General features: G+C 39.9%; 1 protein-coding gene across 4 annotated transcripts in view; it reads left to right on the top strand.

Moving 5' to 3' along the window:
* The window catches only part of side-IV (sidestep IV), a 110,662-nt gene that overhangs the window by 54,682 nt on the left and 32,917 nt on the right, over positions 1-23,063 (top strand). The gene's annotated exons all lie outside the window — the stretch shown is intronic.

The raw sequence follows: 23,063 nt of genomic DNA, 5'->3' as shown, positions 1-23,063 counted from the left end.
TTCAACGCGAGTTCTTTGCATATTTTCTAAACCTCCTCGAACGTGCAACACGAATTTTGATTTAATTTAACCCGAAACTTTTGAATTACTTTTATGCGTTTTTTTTTTGTATTAAAAATTGAAATATCGTTCATCATTTTTTTTTTGCTTCTTTTGATGCTCAAACTCGCTGGCGCGATGTTGGTTACCGACGGTAACGTTAGCCGTGCAACTTAAGTGGTTTCCTATATTCGCCCGCTTTTATCACTGTCAAAATTCAACCGAGGCGCGCATAAATCATCAGCAATTTTCCGCGTACGCCCGCCGTTTCCACGTCATTCGAGAACTGCGAGAACGAACGATGCGCACAATCGTAACGAAGAGATCCGCTTTTCCATCGGCGACGCGCGCGTTTTGACGCTGACCCAATTTTATTACTCAACCACGTTCTTTGTATTCGACACCTGAGCGATCTGTAAGCGCAGGAAACGAATGTAGCACTAACTATTTAAAGGATTTTATCTGTGCGCATCCGACAGCGTTTCCTCCAGTTGTCATTTAGCATTCAATTTGCTTTCTAATTTTATTGCAAGCAATATCAAAACGTAGAAATTGTTTTTTGAGTTTTTGTTAAAATTTAACAATACTAAAGGATAAATTGCTGCTTGAATTGTTAGAAGGAAAGGATTCAAGGCGAAAAGTGCCTGAAGGATTTGAAGAATCCAGTTGGCTGGACGCATACGTGTCGTGAGCAATGTACAGCATCCTCGTCTTTGCTCCAGCTTGGAGTTAATAAGCCCGGCGCAGACGTCCGCTCTAACAGGACGAAGGACAAAATCGCGTGCAAATCCCTAAAGTGTCAATAAGGGATAATGTTTGATGTTTGACATTTTTTATTTGAATCTTGAATTATTTTCTAACTAAAATTCTTTACAAAACATTTTACTTCATTATAAACCAGAAAAATGGATAAATTTGATGGTTTGTTCCATAGATTGTTAGTTTTAGCCGCCCCCGGAATGCCTTCCTACGCAAACTTCAGGTTTCGTGTTTCAGTTAACCATTAAGTGGATTAACTTGCGCTCGAAAAGCAAACTACAATTATTTTGCGATTAAGGAAATTTTATTTTATACAAAGTGTATAAAAGTATAAACGCGTTGAATTCACAATTTTAAGTATAAATTTTTGTGTTATTTGCATGTTAATAGATCACGGTGGTAAATTTGTTAGAGTTTGTGTTGGCGCTGTTGGTGTGGGGGTGGCAAAATGCTGAATAGTGAGACACAAAGCCCGCATAGATTCGCATCGAATCGCTGCATGCAGATACACGAGTACGAACGTGCTTACGTACTTAGCATTGAACTATTGCTATAATAATAGCCTCAATTTATATACAGAGTGTATGATAAAATAGTAAAAATTGTGAAAAACGGCGAAATGACGTGGAAAATATGTAGAAATGCTTAAGGACATGATTAAAGGTTTTATGAGAAGTGTTTATCTCAACGAGCATTGTAATACGCGCCGGTAGTAACCTGTAAGATGTGTAAATTGCACCGCAAGCCATTTGGCATAAATCGTCGCGCGGCGCGGCGTATAATTCGGCGCAGCATTACTGTCTATTCAAAAAGCCATTAACACACAATGCGCGCGGCGGGCAGCGCACAAAGTCGACGCTGGAATTGCGTATTCACGCTTTTCGAAGCTTTTAACGAAAGCTCACGCTTTAAAACCGAAGCCAAAGCGGCGAAATTTTCGCGTGCGTTACAATGCATCGCACGTTGACGACGCGCGCGCGCGAAAAAAAAACGAATCCTTTTTCATCGAGCTTTGTTTTCTTGCCTTTTTCGTGCTTTATGCACTGTTGTTTCATCCTCTCGTTTGGCATCAGCGTGTTTTTTCTTGTTTCGTCTAAGGACGCCGCACACAATTGGCCAGCCTGCAATTTCCAACGTGGAGGAGAAAAAAAAACAATGCCCGCAAAACAACTGGCGCTTTGCCGGCGCCTGCGAGCAAGGACGAAACAAACGTAGGCGAAGTTTAACGACTGCACAATTGCAGTAAACATTCGGACATTGCTATACACAAACAAACTGCCACACACAACTTTGGGCACCGGCCAATTCTATGCACAATATGTGCGCGTATGTTTGAGTGCGCTGAATGTGTTCGAGCGTTAAACTCCGAATATATAGCGCATACGTTTAACCGGGACGCGTGCACGCCGATGCAGAAACTAAACTTTAGCATAAAATTTAAATGCAACTTTACGGTGGACGCGCGTACAATTTCAAACCCAGCTAGTTGTGTAGTGTTGTGCGACTTTTAAAAATTACACATGCACGTCATACATGTGCAATTGCGCATACGCTTTGCGAGAATATTAAAAGTTATGTACTTTACCTCGGTAAATAGCCATACTATCTGTTGTCATTTCAACAGGCAGTTATTAAATTAATTTTTTCAAGTGTTTAAAAATTTTATTTTTATTTATAAAATATTCGTGTGTTTCGTATAGATTATTAAGTTTTTATTTCATTTTTTAGTATCATACTGGTACAAAAAGGCGCTTGCAGCAAAAAGCTTTTACGACTTATTTACATAACTGTCATTGGGCATGTCATTACGATGGGAAAATATGCTGCGCGTAAGTTTCCCTCCATTTGCACCGGGGACGATCTAATATTTCTACGATTTTATGGCGGAATTTATTTTTTATCGTCAATTTAATACGAGAGTAGTTATGAATCGATGGGGAAGCGTTTTACATGACTCGCAGGGCGTTCCACACTCTCGCTGGGCGAGCAAAGTGGCGAAATTCGCAAAAAATGAACGACAAAGTGGCAAAAATGGAAGAAACGGCAAGGACGTGCCCGAAAGAAAATTTTATTCGTTTTATTCCACGGGACTCATAACGTAATATGTACATATTCATAATATGAGCTTTCTACGTAACATAAAGTAGCTTTTCTTTGAAGTTATGCTAATGTTCTGTAGTTATAAAAATATTACCGCTAGTATTAACTTTAACGACATAAACAATTATTTTAAGTTTAGAAATATATTATTTTTATGCTTACACAGGCACAAGCTCCACCCCGTGACTAAAGCCTGTGATTAAAGTACTATAGTCACGACCTTGAACGTCCGTGTATAAAGTATCACTTTTTGTGTCTTAAAGCCGTAGAAAAAGTGCCGTTAAGGTAGAAAAAAATATATTTTCTCGTGGTTTTAGATAAAAGCCTTTATTATTTCTACGGGTATTGAAAAATCTATAAAAATTTACTCTGCGCTTGTTTTTATTCGTTTGGTTGCGTTGCAGTCACAGTAAACAACAATTTTCTCTTTTTCTTTTTCCCCGGCCAAGCGTTTTTGTTTTGTTTATTTTTATTCCTTTGTAACTTTTGATTCCGGTTTCTCCTCTCATAGCAGAAAGAATAGAGCGTGGCGCGTTCAACGCTGGAGGTAAAATCCTGTTTTTTTTTTTTGCTACTCTTCGACTAATACCCGCGCGTAAAACGCAAGATTTAATCTTTTTGTGTGTGCAATGTGCGCGCGTCTCGCCGAGTGGATAGAGTTACAAGCGAATATGGCTTGTAACCCAAGTATTAGGTCATGCTGCATGTCGTAGTCGTACGAAGAGAGGGAATAGATGACTAGGTGCTTGAAAGCGTTTTAAGTGCGTATCCTCAACATGCATGTTATCGCATGGCTGGCGCATTATCCTGGCGGAGTCAAGCACTCATTAAGGATCGCCCGACGCGCCGATACTTTAAAACTCATCCGGCGCGGTTCAACGCCATCCGAAAACGCCCACGCCCAATGGTCCATGGAGTTAGACAGGCAACGAATGGCGCATTAAAACGGAAGTTATGGTACATCCACACCCAGTCACTCGCCTCCGCGTGTCTTATACTTACACTTGTGTGTGAGTGGTGCGACTGTGGCAGTCGGCGTTACATAATGGACTCGTAACGGTTCAATTTATCTATTTAATCCGCGCATTAAAGGTGTCCTTCGGGCGGGCCGAGCCGCCCGAAATAAATCGCATTGAATAAGTCAGGATTTACGTTTGCGCATGCACGTCCGGCGCGATGCAGGCGTAAGATCTAGTTTGGAGAGAGTGCTTCTCATAAGCGGTTTAATTCATCTGCAGACTCCTCAGCGGGTGTGTTATAAACCCCACTCAGTTCAATTTTCGCCTCGCCAACTTCATACCATTTTCTATTAACAACCTAACACGGCCTAAATTATATCTTGTGAGATAATGATGAAACTTGAAGTTCAAAGATAACAAACCACCATTAATATTGAAAATATCAGAATATGAAAAATGCATGAAAGTGTCTACGGTGTATACTGGAATGTGTGCGGAGTGTGAAAAGAAACGCGCCGACAAATTGACACCAAATTACGATGATTTATTCGCTGAAATTTGCTATTTTCCCGCATCGTTTTCGCAGCTTCCTCACTTGCTTACGCGCGCGCGTCCCCCGCTGTTATCCTGAAGTAGGTGTATTCTTGTGCGGCGTCAGCATTGTGTCTCCGCTCGTATTTTTAGACTTTTTCTATTTTTTGCTCTCCAAATGCGTGAAACATAAAAGGAAAACTTACGATTCACATACACACACAGAGATAAAATATTCACACCTTTCGTCCTTGATTCCTTACTTTGGCACGCTGCAGATTGTCCATGAGCTTTCCTTGAGTCTCTGTTGAGGAGCACGTAGTATTGTCGTTATTCTTTATTTTTTATGCGCTTCAATCTTCATTGCTCATTCTGTAAATTTCCACTCTACGCCGGTGTTGTTTTTGTAGAAAAAGATTCCCATTCCCTTTCAATTGGTTATGTAGCGTCGCAGTTTGTAGCTTCGGATGCCTGGATGGCCAATTAATCTTTCTCCGAGCGTATTGAATGTTGAATATAATGAGTGTCGTTGTGCACGTTTCACCAGTTGCCACGTTGCGCAACGTTTTGCTTGATTTTGAAAGAATTTAACCAATTTTTTAGTTTTTCCAGTGTTAATTTTTGAGATTTGTATGTCAGCTGTAATTAAAGCGAACGTTCTCGTAAGGCTAATCGCTTAACACTATTAGAACGAGTAGAATAAGTGAATTTCGCCGCCTGAGTTCAACAAACGTTCACGCGCTGCAACACGGAATGCATTGCGGGGGCGAGTAATTTTCATCTCTGGTTTTACCAGCGCGCGGCGGTAGCGGTTGGCAGATAAACACTTCTCATGTTTCCCTTACATTTCCGACACTTTCCACACGCGCCCCCAACGTGCGCCAACTGTTAGTGCTCACCAGCGGGTTAGTTTCCACCTTAATGCACATTTCTAATCATCGCCGCCGGCAATTTTTAGTTAATACCGCTCGCGGCTGAGCTTAAAGCTCACAGCTCAGTACTGGGGACTTACGGCTTATGGCTTATGGGGTTTGCAACCCCTAGGTGATACTCAAATACCACAAACATTATAGAATTAATGAAATAAATTTAAAATAAATAAATTTTTAGGAAACAAACTTTAAGCTTCTTCCGGTAATATTCATAATAATAATTCTAATTTGTTAAGTATACCTCACGAATGTTGGAGTGGAGGGTTTATATGCGAAGCATTTCGTCATTCTCTGAATGACTCAACTTCCATGCTGCAATTTGCATTTTCCGCGGTGGCGCCCGGCGCCTCCACTATATACTTTACGTTTTGGTTTGATATGCTTTATTTTATTTTGCTGCAACATTTGAGAAAACACTCACTCGCACATTAGCTCTGATCTACTCATACGTACACTTGTAAGTAGTTCCCGTGCAACCAAGAAGAAAACACTAGTTATTAGTGTCAAACTTTGCGCATCCTGGATCTGGTATCCTTTTTAGTCTTAGTTATATCGGGGTGAATCTAAGAAACTTATCTAAACTTTAAGCTTTAAGTTTAGTCCTCTTCTCGCGTTTTGTCCCGCAAGTGGGACGCCTATTGTATATCTTGTCTTCCGCTCGCGTCGCGGTATTCGTTAAATATTTAACGACTTTGAAATTTATGATGCGGGCACATCCCACTTGCGCAATTTTACGCGCGGTGGAAATTTGTGTTTTGCGCGTTACTAAGCACCGGGAAATAAAAGTTATAATAATAATACACTAGTTTAATATATTAAAATTTTAATTAATTGTTATTCTTTGTAGAAAATTTGTAGAAAAGATATTTCTTGGGGTGTACATTGTTTAATTGCCTTTATTGACAATCTAATTACGCTGGTTAATGCACGCATTCATTTTTACACACTCTTTACGCTCCTTAGCATGTTTCATGAATTATTAAAGCCGTTTATTTATGCAATTGGTTTTATCGATTGCGAGGCGCGCTTTGTAATCGCGGGCGGCATTGTGTGCGCCCGTTGATTCGCATCCGCACGCACACTTTTATTGTTTCCCCTCAATGGTGCGCGCATTGTCAGCGCATGAAAAGTTGGAAAAAGTGTCATTTGTTTATCGCGTTACGTGCTCGCGGCTAATAACGGGTCGCGCCGTGGACGATAATTCGATACGTGAAATGGGACAAATCGCATTCGAATTCAATTAATTATCCTGCCCGATACCGACGCGCACCGACGTCCGAACTGAAAATTGCGAAATTTACTTGACAGCACTGTGTGATTTTGATGGATATTTAAAGCGTATTATTTTACCTATTTTGAATTTTATTTAATTATCGGATTGCATCAAGTTTTTAAATTCATTTTTCTTTAAAAAAAGCGTACAGTAAGTGTTTACTTAACTTTACTTAGCTTAAACAAAAAGGTTTTAATATATGTATTATGTTTGAGTTTGACACTTGAATGTAGTTTCCGGTGGATTCCGTGTGCGGGCCTTTGTTTACTTTTTGGCGGTTGATATTTGGTGCATGCGCCGGGCTTTTTACGTATGCAGACTTCGTATGGGGGCGACTCGGTGACAGATAACACCACCAAAGGGAATACGTAATACCAGGCTGCGCTATGCGATAACCTTCTGCGCTGAAAATTATGAAATATTAATAGGAATTTGCTTTCAACACAATAATTGACCCGAGGGACGTTTTGTACTAAAAATTTCACACTTTGTGCGTGTTTTTTCAACAAAACTGAAAAAATTCTATGTTTTACAAAAAAAACACATTTTTATATTACTTACGTCCAAAATTGTTAATTTTTACAATTTCAATGCAAACACAATTTAATTGATAAATAACTTCGACAGTTACCCAAAATTGTTTCCCCATAATCGAATCGACTTGTGTACAATCCATCGAATGGAACTCGATTTGACAATATTGTCTGTTTTTTGTTGCTAGTTTTGGGAAGCGTTTTTCAGCAATTCTGTAGCATCGCTGTTTAAAATCGTTGAAATCGATGGGTAAACAAGCGACAAACAGAGCAAGTTTTTTATGGGTTGTGTTGGGATTGATGGCACGTCGACAAATTCGATATGGCTCGACGCGTGACGCTCCATCATCGCCGATTAACCAGCAATTATTGGCCCATCAAGTTGATTTTATTGCACGCCGAAATTTTATTACGCCCGGCGATAAATGAGGCCGACGCATAAAAATTACGCACGCAGATTATATAATTCATTTGTCGCATTGTCAGCGTTTTGCAGCTGTCCGATGCATTCATTTCAAAAAACGCTTTGATGGTGATTCGATAAAAATTACGCTGCATTTTAGTGCTTTGTGCAAGGGAGGAAAAGTCAGCACAAAAATTTCAAACTTCGGAAAGTTTGAAAATTTATAAGTACGAATGAATGAATGTGTGAATAGTCACCACCTGTGCGTTATAATGCCGAAAATGTCACCGGCAGAAATGTCCAAAGTTAGCAAACAATTTTTAAGTTTTCTCAGATAAATGATTCGCTTTGGAAGAGCATAAGATTAATAGCTACGTATTAATGTGATTATGTACAGGGTTTAATATAGATAACCAAGAAATGTTTAGAAACAAACATAAAAATCGATTTAAAAATTATTTTGGTGTTTTAAAGATTTTGAATCATAATTTAGTGATGATATAATTTATTTCTTATACATTAAGACTGTAAATACAAAAATTCGATAGTAAATTTGTCCATGTAATATACTCGCGCAGCAAAAAGGGAATTAAACTTTTTCATATCTTTTTGCATGCTCGTATCGTTTGTTACGCTCGGTTTTTCTTCGCGTTTTATGCGTGACGTTCGTTTTCATCGTTCTCGCCGCATCCTCTTGCTCGTTTTCCGAGTTGTGTAAGCGTAGCATTAATGCGGCACACGCCTCGGTGTTTCGCGTTTCTTGCGCCTTTGGCATCAGCACCAGAAGCGGCGCCGTCGCCAACATCAGCGTCGTATTATGAGCGGCAAGAAAAACGAACGCGTGGACTTCACCGCACGAAGACTGTTGCTTTAATGCTGGTAGAAACAACAGTTGCATCAGCAGCCACAGCCACAGTCTTCGTGTAGACTTTGTTTGCCTTTTTTTCTAAGTTTTTCAACGTTTTTCTTAGAATATGATTATAATAAAGCTAAAAAATTTAGATAACGATAACGAGACTTTTTATCAAATTTATTCTAAGTTATTTGATTGTTTGTTGAAAAACTTCATTTTTATGTATTATTTGCGGTATTTTTCTTTTATGTCGTAAGTTGCGTATCTTATCTTATCAAACTCGTCACTAATAACCTGCGTTTTTGTTTTTTGCTCGGTTTGTCGCCCGGGCGAATTTTATGAGTCGAGACGTCTTAACGTATCAGTAATTACAACATTACTGCCTTGTTATCTGTTTAATGGCCCAGATGTCCGGCTACCCTAGGCAGGGTAGCACAATCCTAATGTATAATAAAACAATAAAACACAAAAAGGTTATTTTTTTATCTTCTGGCCATAAACATAAAATCAAAATAAATTCGTAATTAATTTTCTTTAAAAAAATTTTTTATGTACGTTGATATTTAGCGATGTTAAACCTCTCAAAAGTTTTCGAAACAAAGTAAAAGTTAAAGTGAATGCTCATCATAGTTGGTCACGGTCCATGAGTATAATAATCGGGTCGTACAGCGCCCGGGAAGCGGATCCTCGTGCCTCGGGGCACGTCGAATAAATCAATTATTTAATAACTATAGTAAATTAAGCAAGCGGCGAGACGGGAGATTGTCGGGCGCGCGCCGAGTCGAGACCAGCCTTAGCGGTAAACTTGATGGGGCGAGGAGCTTTGGCTACTGAAACTTTAACACAATTCTGTGTGCACGACGAACTACTCACAATGCGGGGATGTGAGACTCTTTGTTGGAGCTAATAGCCGTCTCTTACTCACGCTAATATTGCTGTATTTTAGCACGTTTAGAACTTTGTTAGTCGGGAATTAAGCTGGTGAATTTTTAAATACATTTCGAAAATATTCTTAAAGGTTGATATTCTGTAATCAAAGAAGAATGGAAATGGTTCTGACGTTTGAGTGAAAATTTGAGGGTTTCATCTGCGTCCGGGTATAATTTGCGCACAAAGGAATGATGAAATGAGCAAAACCAAAGAACTACGCTCTATTCTTTCATCCGTTCTATCTCTCCAAAGAATTGGAACTGAAACTAAAGGCAGCCCAGGATGAAACATTGTTTTCACATTGCCAAGGCGGGCGTTCGCCGCTTGATTGGTAATCGATTATGAGCACCGCAAGAATTCAACTTGCGTCTCGTTTCTTCTGCTTGAATATCCTGGCAAGTGGGAAATTTTGATAATTTTTCTCCTTGCTAAAGGAAATTTCCTAGCTTCCTACTCTCCAGTCTTCTCCTCGAGAGATGATAATGAATTATTCACGAAGTGCAATGTGCCACTATCTTTTTCTCGCTCGGTACTTCAGCGGGTATTTTGGGATCGATGAGAAAAGAATTGCGAGTAGCTTCCAATACTCCAATGCGTAAAGTAGCAACGTTTGCCGAATGATGCCCTTCATTATTTACGATCGTGAAAAAAATACACTTGAAACCGGAAAAATACTAAAAGATACCAATCGGTAGAGACATGCGTGGAGGCGCCGGGCATTTTGCGATGTTTACTTGAAATATATTATGAAGCTTGTACAGGGAAACTATTAATTTTTCCGGGACTAAAACCGGAAGATGTCTCTCCAGGGGGCGGTAAAAATGTACATTTCATGGCCTACATTAGTTGTATACGAAAGTTAAGCCCGTTAAAATGATATACGGTTAATTAGAACAACTATAAAATAATGTTCTAAAACGTAAATAATCAAGAAAATAAAATAGGAGTATGTTAATTGATTATTTTATTTTAATTGCTTTTCTGAACTTCTCGATTGAAATTGTTTTATTTCGCGAAGTAATGAAATTGGAAACCGATTGTGTTTATTTTCGCCTCTTATTAATTACAATTGCAATGCGAGGTGTTGCGCACACCTTTGTGCTGTTAAAATGCGCCTGCGACGCATATTAAATTTTATATCCGTAATTAAATTCCAATTTCGATTTGCGCGACTACTATTCGATATGTTTGCAAATCGGTTTGCAAGCCCGAAAAATTCCCATGTTTAATTAAATCCGCCGATAAATAATGTTGTTATTGTTTTAATCTTGTAACGCAGGTGGTAAATTTATAGTTTATTGCTTAGGCACTCAAATGTAACTTGAATGACTAGTTTTGAAAAATGTGAGTTTTTTTTATAAAAGTCTAGTAGAAAATATGAAAAATGCGCAGCCATTAGGGAAATTCGCATATTGACTTGTATAAATAAACCAATTTGAGCGTCAATCGCAAGTGCCGCGCCGTTGGGACGCAGGACTAGAAGGAAACGCGTAAAAAACAAACGAAATAAAAGTGAGCGAACGACGAACGAATGAGCGAAACAATGCGCACCCGCATTGCCTCGGCTCCACAGGAGAACCCAAGTTAATTTCCTCGTATTTGTGGCGCTTCACGCAATTTCCTAACAGACCAAGAAAAACCTACCCATATTAGATTTATAGGTTTTCTTTATACAAATTGTTTAGAAACATAAATGTATGCATTTGATCATTAACAACAACATTTTTAAAGAAAAGTTATTAGATTTACAAGAAATTTTTAATTTATGCGTAGCGCCTCCACATTGATATCTTTTTAAAGATTCTACACCTAAACGCTTTGTATATCTTAGTACAAGTGAAAAAGCGTATTGACTTTAATTTTACGACCAGAACTGCGCTCGTCATTCGGTTTTTTGCAAGTGGCGCTCTCATTCGTATAATATGACGACGGAAATGCGACGTTATTTCAGCCCGAGCTCGAATATAAACCATCGGAAACTGCAGATCGGCAGCGTGCACGTAATATAATATTTTATCGAGTGTAGTTTTGTGTTTCACGGCTCCACCTCCGATACATTATTTTGACAAAAAGGTGGATGATGCAGCGCTCAAAAAGAGACACCGTTTGCAGTTACAATGGACGTCATGAAAGTCACCCGAAAACGATATCATTCCACATTTATGTCACCGCGCACCCACGCTGAAAACCCATGAATTTATAATGCCAAAATAATATTATAGCTACTCGTATAATAATTACGTTATGTGAGTTTTTGAGCGCGAAATATTTTAATGGCGGCGGCTTTATAGTTATTCCGGAAAATTCAAAAGCATTTTATATGAAGTTTTGAGCTTTATAGTCGAGATTAAGTTTTGTTGTTGTGATTAGTCTAGATATTTCGAAGCAATTTAAAGTTTCCGGCCACTTAGAAATTTCGGCGGCAAGAAATGCGTTATGAGACATTAGCCGAAAGCACAGGATGCCGAGAATGTGTTCGCGATGTTCGCGGGTGATCTTTACACCCTCCGGCTTTCGTGCGGGTCGTGTCAAATCGTAAATCTTGGCGTTAACAAGTCAACCTCGTAATGTGAGCTTAAGACAACATCAAAACAACCTACAAGAAACACAAAACCGCATTACCTATACATGTGTAAGTAGCGCCATCTGTGTGTGAATAGCTTTGAAAAATAATTGCGGTGAATTTATTGCTTGTGCATGCAAAAATTAATAGAAAATGTTAAATGTGTTTGCTTAACATGCGTATCTCAACGTAAACTATGAAGAAATGGGGAAAGTTCAAAGGATAAATTGAATTAAATGTTTTAAACAAAGTGTATACAAGGTATTTTAGTTTTTAAATTGTTTTGAAGTATTTCTTTGGTAATGAAACAATGTGAAAAAAGATTAATGAAGGACTGAAAATTTATGAATCAATTAATGACGAAATAATGACTTAATAATTCATTAACAACATAAAACCCTCACGGCTTGAGATACGCGCCCGGACAAAATGTCCTGTATAATTAAAAACGAATGGTTTTACTTGCTCGTTCGCTCGCAAGTCACAATAATTAAGATTAGTCGCGACAGTCACGCGACGCGCGGGCAAGCTGCCCGGCGCCTCCACACGCGTGGCTTTTAACGTCTTTTAACGTCCGCATCAATGTTCGAGATTCCGGGCCGAGTTAAGGAAGTCACAAGTCAGGTATTAGGGTCAGATAACGCGCACGCCGAGGGAAAAGGCCAACGCCGCAGCACCGCACACATTGAAACTTATTGAAAAGTATTCGTATCCAAAGCGGCGGTGGCGGTGTGTTTGCTGTTGAGAGGGTTCGTTGAAGGGTGAGTGAGCCACAGTGGCGGTGCGTTACGCGAGTTTTCCGGTTTCCTATGCGCAAACTATGTCAGCTGCGAGGAAGTGCCAGGGCAGAGGAAAGCGTATGTCCTGCGGCAGCACGCGGGGACGCAATGCGACCCACGAAAAGCTCCGAAACAGTCGCCACATTCGCTTTCGCTTGTGCTTGATGTATTATTGCGTTTATGGGCGACTTCCTTGCTTTTATGTCTCTGGACTCATCCCGTATGCGTGGTAAGCAGAAAAAATACTAAATATTCTAGGTTATGTTGAAATTTCAACTCAAACAAAATCCTAAACCAATTAAACAAAAAACGACGAACGCAAAAAGATAATTAGAATCGTCGAGTATCCTTAATTTGATCCGCTCACATGTTTGCGCAAAGAATTAAATCCCGAATAATGGGCGCCAAATGTTTGAAGAGGCTCGTGGTTTGCGCAGCATTAAATCCTTTTTCCAGCCGTAATTCCATCTCGAAAGTCCAGTTTAATATTCAAACGTGCACGCTGTGATTAAACAATTAAACACGCATCTAAATTGCAAAATGCAAATGTTGAACATATTCCTTTTCAATTGCATGTGTAATTAATTTATTCTTTAATAAATATTTATAGTACAGAACAAAATATTATCTAGTTTTAAGTTTTAAGTTCTAGTTCGTAATTTGTGGATTTAAAAAAATGATCTGATTGTGGAGGAGCCGGGTTAACTTGTGTTTGCTTTATACGGTCGATACGATGTTGAATAATTAAAATTTTATATTATCTCTCGGGTGGCTTTCGCCACATGTGTGTTTTAAATTTCGTGCATGCTGCTGAATTTCAATGCGGAGTTTGCGACAAGCTGTTGCACGTTGTTACCTTTTTGGCCCTTTGTTTGTTGATACATTAATATTTAACGCCGGTATTTATTCAAACTTTAAACTTCGGCGAATAATTAATGCCGGCGTGATTAATTTCGCGCCGTAGAAAGAGCTTTCACAATTGCAGGCATGCGTTAATCGCTTTAAACATTTTAATTAGCAACATTTCAGTTTCAATAATTCGCGCATTGTGCACGCAACAACGACTTTGATACATTTTCTTGCGAGGTGTGGCAATGCTGGAGTGACAAAAGCAGTGAAACGATTTGCGTCGCGCGACACGCGAGACGTTAAATTGCCCTGCAGCGAGCTTCTTTTCACGGCGGGCGCGTTTTCAGCTTTGATCCGTTTATATGACGAGCTCATTATGCCGCCCATCAATGGCTAATTACTCGCTTAATTATACTCGCTAATGTGCGCGTTTGCACTGGGCGCGTCGAATTTGTTTCGTACGCGGATTCAAGTTATTTGCGCAACGCTCGGTTTTGCAAACACTCGCAATGGTCTTTAAAGCACCGATGGACGAGTGTTTGGCTGCGGATGGCTACAAATGTAAACTGAGCACGGTTGTTCTGGTCGGGTGGTCTCGTTTGGCGAATGGTATAATCATCACCATAATTAGGTGAACGCAATCAAAACATGCGTTCGTGCATAAAGTCGCTTTGGTGGCAGCGCACGAGAACAAAACCAAAATGGTCTGCAGCAAGGCCTGCATTATCAATTCGTATGTAAATTACGCATAATAAACAATTGTTTAACTATTCGATAACTAGAACAATGGCTCATTAAAAATACGATATTGTTTTGATAATTATGACGCAATATATTTAAAGGCTTTTTAAATAAAAAAAGAACGCGCGTCGATAAAACTAAATTAAAGCCGCTTGGCATCGATGGATGTTTTCACGTTCAACATAAAAGTCCAGAGGAAAATAAACACTTGAAAAATCGAAACGTGCGCACGAAATGGGTTCGTCCCCAATCGCAGGCTGCGTGCGAGAAAAAAACGTAATTACTTCCGCTTTTCTGCGTTTACGTTTAAAACCTAAACTCTTTCGTTTGAGGTATTTTTTGTTGTTGCTTTTTTTTATTTTGGACTGAAGATAGGACTTCTCGTTATCTGTTTATCTTGACTACCGTCCGGGGAGTCCTTTGTACACTTTTTCTCTAAGTGCTTGCGACTGGACTTTTGTTTTGTATAAATTTCGTCGTCCTACTTTTATTTGTGTTTTTCTAATGTCGGAAGTCGAAGCAAATGAAACAGATACTAGAGGAAGCTGCCAAAAACTGCAAGCAAAGTAAAAATAAAATTTTTATTTTGCAACTCGGATATTACCAATGTTAAGCAAAAGTTTATTCCCTAGCTTAGAAAATAAGGTATGTTTAAAACAAGCGCAGAATTTATTGCTGCTGCGCTGGCTTGCAAATAAAACTAATTAAACTTTATTAGTCTTTAAAACATTTGCTAAATAGAAAGACAAACCGACTCGTTTTCTCATCGGCTCTAAATAAACAGAACGAAAAACAAGGCACGAATTTCCTGCCGATGCAAAGCAAAACACTGAAAATACTGAAAACACAAAGTCTCGACAAGCGCACAGCAAGTTACATCAATTCGTTACTTGCTTTCCAATCGTCTTGGCTGCTTCTTACTCGTATACTCCTACATTGCTACAAAACAGAATGAAAATGTTAATGAATTCACTTGGAATGCGTACGAAGACAAGCATTGGTTAGTTCTCCAGTTAATTTTGTTTCATTAGAAATTTACTTGGGTGGTGTGTACAAATTAAGCCTGAAATTAAATTGGGCTAAAAATTCCGCAGCTATTTTTACTCCTTCAGCTGAAATTTATCTTCTTTAGGTTTAGTATTATTCTGATCTGGATGTCTCGACGATTGCTGTTCGCATTTGTCCTTGCGTTTCATTCTAATTAAAACAGCATCGCGTCGCACAAAAGCCCATTCAATCGGAGGCGAGTCAATGGCTTAAGTTTGAATCGATTCTGATTTATCTATCGCCAGCCATCCGAGGCGAGAGCGTGCGCAAACCTCTATTACCACTTCGATTTCCATAACTGGATGAGAATTCGTCGTCTCTGCGCAACGCATCTACGGCGGCGCGTTTTCAATTAAACTTGCGCCTTTCGAGTGAAACTTGAATTGCTGTTATTGTTGATAAGTTTCACAACTATTTGAATGCAAACTCAAACTCCAACTTTAACTTAAATCAAGTTTATTACAAGTGTTGTAGCGATATTTATTTATTACATTTTTTTCTTCTTTAATTTAGTGTTATATAATTTACAATCGGTTCCTTTGAGCTTGACTCTCGGCCATTTTGGTTTTGCATTGGCGTTTTACAGTCTCCGTATTCTCATATATTAGCCTGCTTGCCTGCCTGCGACTTTATCAGAATAGATTTGTCTTTATTGAGGCGCAGCGCGCGCAAGAGAGAGTCGCCCCGAATCAATTTGTATGCCGGCTAAACAACCCCGCCTTTTTGCGCCAAGAAACGCGGCTACGACTGCAGAAAAGCAAAGGCTCGACCCCGCAAAGAAAACCCAGTTGGTTTGTGTGCGCGCGAGTCTGCAAGAGTGAGTATTTTGTCGGTTTGCTTGAAAGCAAAGGATTCGTCCGTTCGTTTGCCCGTTCGATTCTACGCCCGACGAGCGAACGTTTCGTTCTAATGAAATTTTATTTATAAATAAAACTCAGACTAAAGTAATTTCCTCAATTTCCGCGTCGCGTCTTAGTGGAGGCGCCGGGCTGCAGCTGCAAGTTATGCACGATACGTTTTTATGTAAAACAAATAAACTTGCAACTCAAACCAAAATCAAATTAACGTGTGCCAACGCGTCGCTAATTTATAGTTTCCCCATGCCCCATGGAATTCTGTAATTTTTGCATAAGCGCTTCGCGCAAATTCGAAAATTACGTGCGGATAAAATAATAATTTCGTTTACATCATTACCCGCCGCCGGGTGGTGGGTGCCAGAGGCAAAAAGTCGAATTAATGTTGCGTGCCAGTGGGCCACTAGCGCGAGTTGTACACGTGTTGTCGGCGGCAACTTTGTCACACCGCACACGCGACTTCTTACTTTGTTTTTAATGGTACAAGTCGGTTACAAGGAAGAGTACGCTCTCGAAACGCACGCGTCACGTCATGCGATATGCATACGGAATAAAAGCGACCAATGAAACATGCGCCAGCGCTGGCGGGAAAGAACGGATATCCGTGTAACTTTTTAATGCGCAAATTTATTTCCCACCCGCGGATGAAAAACTCACTTATAACTTTATTACTTAAACGTTATTCGCGCCAACTGCTCAGTCTGCCACGCTCACAAACGAATGTTAATCATAATCGTAAATGCTGATGCGGAATGCGCCTAGTTTCGTTTGCTATTTACGACTTTTTGTTGGTTTTTATTTTTGGTTTTATTAAGCCGGCAAGTGGAAAAATAAAAATTTTATTCGAGTACTAGTTTTATGTACCAGAAATAAAACAAACCGAAAAAAAACTGGTAATCTCGATGTGATAGTTAAAAATTTCATTATGATGGTGAAGCATAGCGGACAGTATATTAATGGTCCGAAAAGAAAATTAAACCGGCATGAATTTATCGAGTGTTCGGGCGCGCGTAACTAACGTCACCGTTTGGTGGGCCCGTTTTTGGGCAATATTATCGTCTGGCAGCGTCGCTTTCGAGGACATAATTATCCCGGGATGGCTCTAAAACTTGGGATTACCTTGCGCGCGAAGAGGAAAGACATTTACGGCGAGCGTGCTCATTTCTCCCCCGGCTTGCGCCCGGCGCCTCCACCGAGGATAATATTCAAGTGTATGCATGTGTGTATTCTTCTTCGCCGGTGCTAAAGTAATGAAGCCTAAGTTACCTCGCGGGGAATCACCTCGGAGCGAAAATCAAATTTGTCTTTGCTAAGAAATGCAATATTCCAGGCCCAGGCAGGTGAGCGAGATCAAAACCCGCCTCTGTCGCCTTTTGCCGTCTTGAAGACAACCATTTTCATATTGCTTTATACGCGTATGAGACGAGGTTGAGGACGCTTTGTTGCGCTAGTTTTAGATGGAAAACTTAATTACGCCGAAGTTGTTGCCGCACCTTGTGCACAAAGGCGCCGGGAGTGCACAGACACACTTATTTTAACTTGTTTTACATATTTACTTGCGATAGTACAATTTTCGCAAGATGCATGCTGATGAAAATAAATAAAATTTGTAAGATAAAACAATATTTCTAAACAATACGTATTTTCAAAACAATTTTTTCTTAAAATATTTAAATGTGTTCGTGTCAGTCAGAAAGCAAATAAAGATTTATGTATTTGGTGGCAGTTTGTATGCCATAAGGTAATCATTGTTGACATTAAGACTGATGGCGATTTATTTTCGTGCTTAAATTTACGGCAACGACAATGACAATACTAGCAATACCAAAATCCGAAACTCAATAATGCTTTTCGTGTTTTCTCCAACACTGTCGCCGGTTTTGTTTCAAGTTTTCTTATGGCAAGCTGGAAGCTCCTTAAAGGGCTTTATTTCGAAACGTTTTATTCGTCCTCGTCGCTTTTCCTTCGCTCTTCGGGCGGCAATCTTCTAAACATTAGGAGATCTTGCCAGGAGATTTTATGCGGCGTTTCCAGAGATATCTGCTACGTTCTTTTTCTTTTCTTGCTTAGATTGCGATATGAATTTCGGCGGCGCGCTTCTTTGTTGGTCGCGTTGGTGGAGGCGCCGGGGTGAGTTTTCGAGTGCGGTAAATTGAGAAATGCTGGAGCGCGCGCGTCGGGAGGACGTGGCGCGTTGCCCGAACACGTGCGCGTATAAATTTCGCCGTGTATTATTTGATATTTGACATCTTGCGAGTTGCGGCGGGTGTCGTCTCAGTGTCGCGCGACCTTGTCGCTGAGAATTTTGAGTAGTTTACATAGGGATAAGACGTGAGCGAAGTGACAACCTCACCAAACACTAACCGAAAAGTGACGATGACAAAAATTCAAAATGGTGTATATAAAAAATTATGACTCATGAATTTTTTTTGCTTCCTTGGGTTTGTTTTATGAATCCTTTGAGGATTTAGTGTTAATAAAAAATTGCGAGGTATTTTTTTCGTTTTGGTCTTGTTAGCGGAGTTATACCCACCTCGCGTGCGTCGTAATTTCGCCAAGCGCACGCTGACCAACTTCCTAATTAATTGAATTATATTTATTTAGTGCGCTCCAGCTCCGACAGATCTGCGGCAGTGATAAACTAGATCTAAACTCGAGTCGCAGCGTCGCTTGTTAGCGTAACTCACTGCGCTCCAACTACTCGCAACCTTTTGGGCCAACAAAACACATTCGCCAAGCATGTAGCCGTCGTTCGATGTAGTCTCGAAGGTCTCGGAATATTGTACAGGGTGGAAAATTGCCTCAAATCGCACGAAATTGGCCGAAATGGCAACGCGGATGCAACGATATATTGTTTCATACCCGGACTAATACTAAGTGGCACGGGCGTAGCAGTTCTGGTAAGCAGTGCACACAACCGGACGCAGAGACCGGAAATCCCGAGGATAGGCGCCGTACGGCACAGACAGGAAATACAATTGATCCAACAAGACGCCACCGCCGCTGTACAATTACGTATTGCGCGCGGAGAGACTTTCGACTCGGGGCCGGCGTTCGCCCAAAAACAGAACAACGGCCCCGGTAATCCTTCGGCCGAAGCAGCGTGTGCGTGCTCCGCAGCAATAAAACGTCAACGAACCGAAGGCGCCCGGCGAAAACGGACCAGAACGAACGTGCGCGCATGTATACACGTGTTTCGAGCCGCCACACGGCTTCGAAAAACAACAATTGGACCTGCCACCGGAGTGCCACTCGAGAATAAGCGGCACGAATGGAATTCGGAATGATTGCCATCGAAATTCATCCGCACACCGGGCGTTATATATAAATAAAACTTTGTGAGTTACAGCCAGCGCCATCTATTAGTGACTAGTGTTTGTTTATAGGTTAAGTTATGGAGGGTAGCAAATTGTAGGCAAATTTCGTGTTTGGCGGCTTTTGGGGGGAAAAGCGGCATTAATACGAATAAATAACGACCCTCGGAACCTATTATCGCTGGCGGGCGCCTTTGGTGGCTTGCCTTTTGGCGGCACTCTATAAATCCACCATAAAGCCGCCATGGTCGCGACCGAAACGACGATATCAAACAAACCGAAACGTTCAGCGTCCCGAAACAGCACACACAACATATATATCCTACCAACACAAGTTGGTGGCGGCGCCGAGAGCAGTGGTTGCGGCCACCGGGGGGCGGTGATAGCTCAACGCATGATATTATACGATTTCCAATCCGCATGTGAGCGCGATTTTAGCCACCACCAGCGTCGTTGTTTTATTTATAGCTTTTGTCTAAAGCGCCGCCGCCAGCAGCCTGAAGAGGGCGCATTGTCGAACAAACAACAAACACTAATTAACCGAAACGCATTTTGCGGGCGGGAAACGAGGCAAAACACCAGCGGTGAAATGGATAGCCAATAACCGGGCGATGAATATGAATGCGCACCAAAACGGATGCGCATGTTGTTTAATTAAATTATTTACAGATTCACAAGCGCAGCCCTTTCAGCGCATTAAAATTATTAACAAACTGTTACAACACTCATAAGTAAATAATTTTATTATCATTGATTTTGAAGGGCATAAAGTTTATTTTTTATAAAATATATTTATTAAAATAATTTGTGATTTTTCTTTCGACTTTACAATTTGTTTGAGAGTTTAACATGTTTCAACAAATTGTAAAATCCAAAGAAAAATCACAAATTATTTAAAAAAATATATTTTATAAATTACTACCATGGATTACGTATTCAACTTAGAAAATAATAAAAGTTAATTTTTTATTTTTTTGTGATTTAAATAAAATATAATCCTGAAGATATAAACCGTAGTAGCGAAAGCTTAATCGTCGGCTCAGGAGCTAAAGTCTGAGCTAGAATGCGGTATTATTTGTCTTCACTCGAGAGTCCTGACTAATCACATACGTCGCGAAAAGGAATCGCATTTCTCAGCCGAACGTATGCACGCTGGGCGCGCATATAACAATTAATATACAGAGTGTTACATTAAATTTTCACAAATATTTATTTACATTTCAACCAAAAATTAACGAAAAATACTTTAATATTGAAATTTTTACAGTGTGTTTAAATAATGTAATTTTAAAGCTCTATGAGTAAAAATATTGTGTAAAGTTGAAGATTGCGCGGCGCGCCTCGTAAAATTCTTCAACATTGTGCAGAAGCGGGTGTCGCGTCGTTAGTGGATGGGCCTCCGCCGGAAGATTTAATGGGCGCATCCCCATGTGTGTGTTTGTGTGCGACGCTGGTTTTCCCAGCCGAAAAGACCGTGGAAAGCGCGCGCCCGACGCTATTATGTAATGCCGCGAGGATTATCCCCGGTTTCTAGTTCGTTAATTTTAACCAGAAGAAGTAAAACGTCCCCGATAATTCCCTTTGTTTGCCGCGCGCCGCTCGTACACACATCCTTCCACGCTCCGGGAGCTCATGCGCAAACACATTAACCAACACACACACACACACGCGTCGAATAGTCATATTTTTACTTATCTCAGGTTAAGAAAAAATATATCACACACTTTACTTAAACCTACGAGTTTTATAAAAAGCGTTATGATATTAACTGCGCGTATTAAACTAGATGGCTGTGAGCTGTGAGCGTGGATATTAGTGGAGTGGTTTAAGCCGACGCGACGATTCGAAACGATTACAACTTTAACGACGTTTAAGACTACCGCTTAGTGACATTTAAAGGCCAGATAGTGTGCGACTTAGTAATGTTCGACATATTTTCCCAACGAAATGTTCACTTTGGATCAAAATATATTGGATTATAATTTGTCAAATCATTGATGGAAAATAGACGCAAAATGTTAACATCACATTTGTTTGAACACAATTGTTTGAATATATGCATAATGCACACAACAATATTATTGTTGTTAATTGAACAGCAGTCGAATTTCCGATCCGGTAGCGCTTTTCCATTATAATTACGGCTGAATCCTCTGTCACTTTACAATTGTTTGCAATCGCGCGGAATGTCCACTACAATCGCGGTTTTATCTCGGTGTGATATGATATTTCTGTTTCGATTCGTTCGCACATTTATTTGCATTATAACCGCCGCCGCATCCGCGTGTCGCAAATAATAATTCATGAGCATGTCATAAATTTCACATTCGGGCGCAAATTGAAATTGACGAAATCAATTTTATTGCAAATTAATAACAACACACCGCTGGATGGGCATTTGCGCCGTTATTTATAGTGATTGAAATCGGATAAATAAGTGCGGAAAATTTACTGTCACTGCCAGCGCTGCTCCGAATAGAAATTAATTAAAAACATGCCTATGGACGGGCGACTAATTAATTTTCTAATTTAATAAATTTAATAATTTATATCAAAACTAAATATTTGATTTATTTCAGTTCCGAAAACGTGTAATTTATTAGTTGAGGAAATTTATTTGTGTTGCTAAGTGAAACTGTAGCTTTAGTTTTTGAGTTGTTGTTTATATTGTTGATGCATGAGCTGTGTCTGAACTTCTTATATAATTCTTTTCCGACGAATCGCGTAGATTTATGTTTGGTTCGAGCATCAATCACGTTTTACTGTCGGACTTGTTGCAGTTTTTAATCAAGCTGACTCAAGCTGCGCTCTCTTCACTCGGATATAAAGCCAAGTTTAGCGAAATGTGAGTTTCTGTCTGACTCGGAATTGGCACGACCTTCTGTCGCTGTGGATTTATTAATATTAACTTTTTGTTTTTCTTTAAATAAAGTTACATATCAGATGTCCGCGAACGTGACTTATGACGCAACTAATTACAGATTTTTGAGTCTTTTTTTTTTAAATTAAGTGCTTATAGATTATTTACTTCTTTGTCTCGTGGTGAGTTTTCAGTGTTGATGAGTCTTTTATTCGCGTTCATTGTGTCGGTGGTATTGTCGACGGTGCGCGCGCTGCCTTTGCAAAGAAGAGATATTCGTCTAACAACATTAATATTTTCATAATTTGACATTATCTCGAAACGTTTCGCTTTGTTGCTCGCGCGTCGAAAGGGTTCGCCTGCGTGCGTCCTGCGCTAAGCACACAGAAGACTCGCCGTGAGCGAGCGGCTTAAAATAATAAACGTTGGATAAACTTTTCCAATTATGAAATGTTTAGCGCGCATACAAGCAATTTGCTTAATCTGTTTACAAAGAAAATATTTCTTGAATGAGCGCAAATATTTTATTCTCATCATACTGGAAAGACACAAAATGGAGAAATTTACGTTACGAAATACTTTTAGTTTATATCTTGAAACATATGATATCAAAGATATCACTTGATCGTAATCCATTGTGGTTTAATCTACAAAGTTTTGTAGAAACTTAGAGTCCTTTATTCCAACCACTATTCTCTTCTGTTTTTTGGTCTTTTTGCGTCGAATGTGAGTCAAACAAAGAGC

This window comes from Atheta coriaria, unplaced genomic scaffold (assembly GCF_025399875.1).
Source record: "Atheta coriaria isolate IRGN ID8LTWV9N9 unplaced genomic scaffold, Caltech_Dcor_3.1 hic_scaffold_9_pilon, whole genome shotgun sequence".
NCBI lineage: Eukaryota > Metazoa > Arthropoda > Insecta > Coleoptera > Staphylinidae > Dalotia > Dalotia coriaria.
Note: the sequence above shows the minus strand (reverse complement) of the source record. Positions and strands in the feature narration are given on the sequence as shown.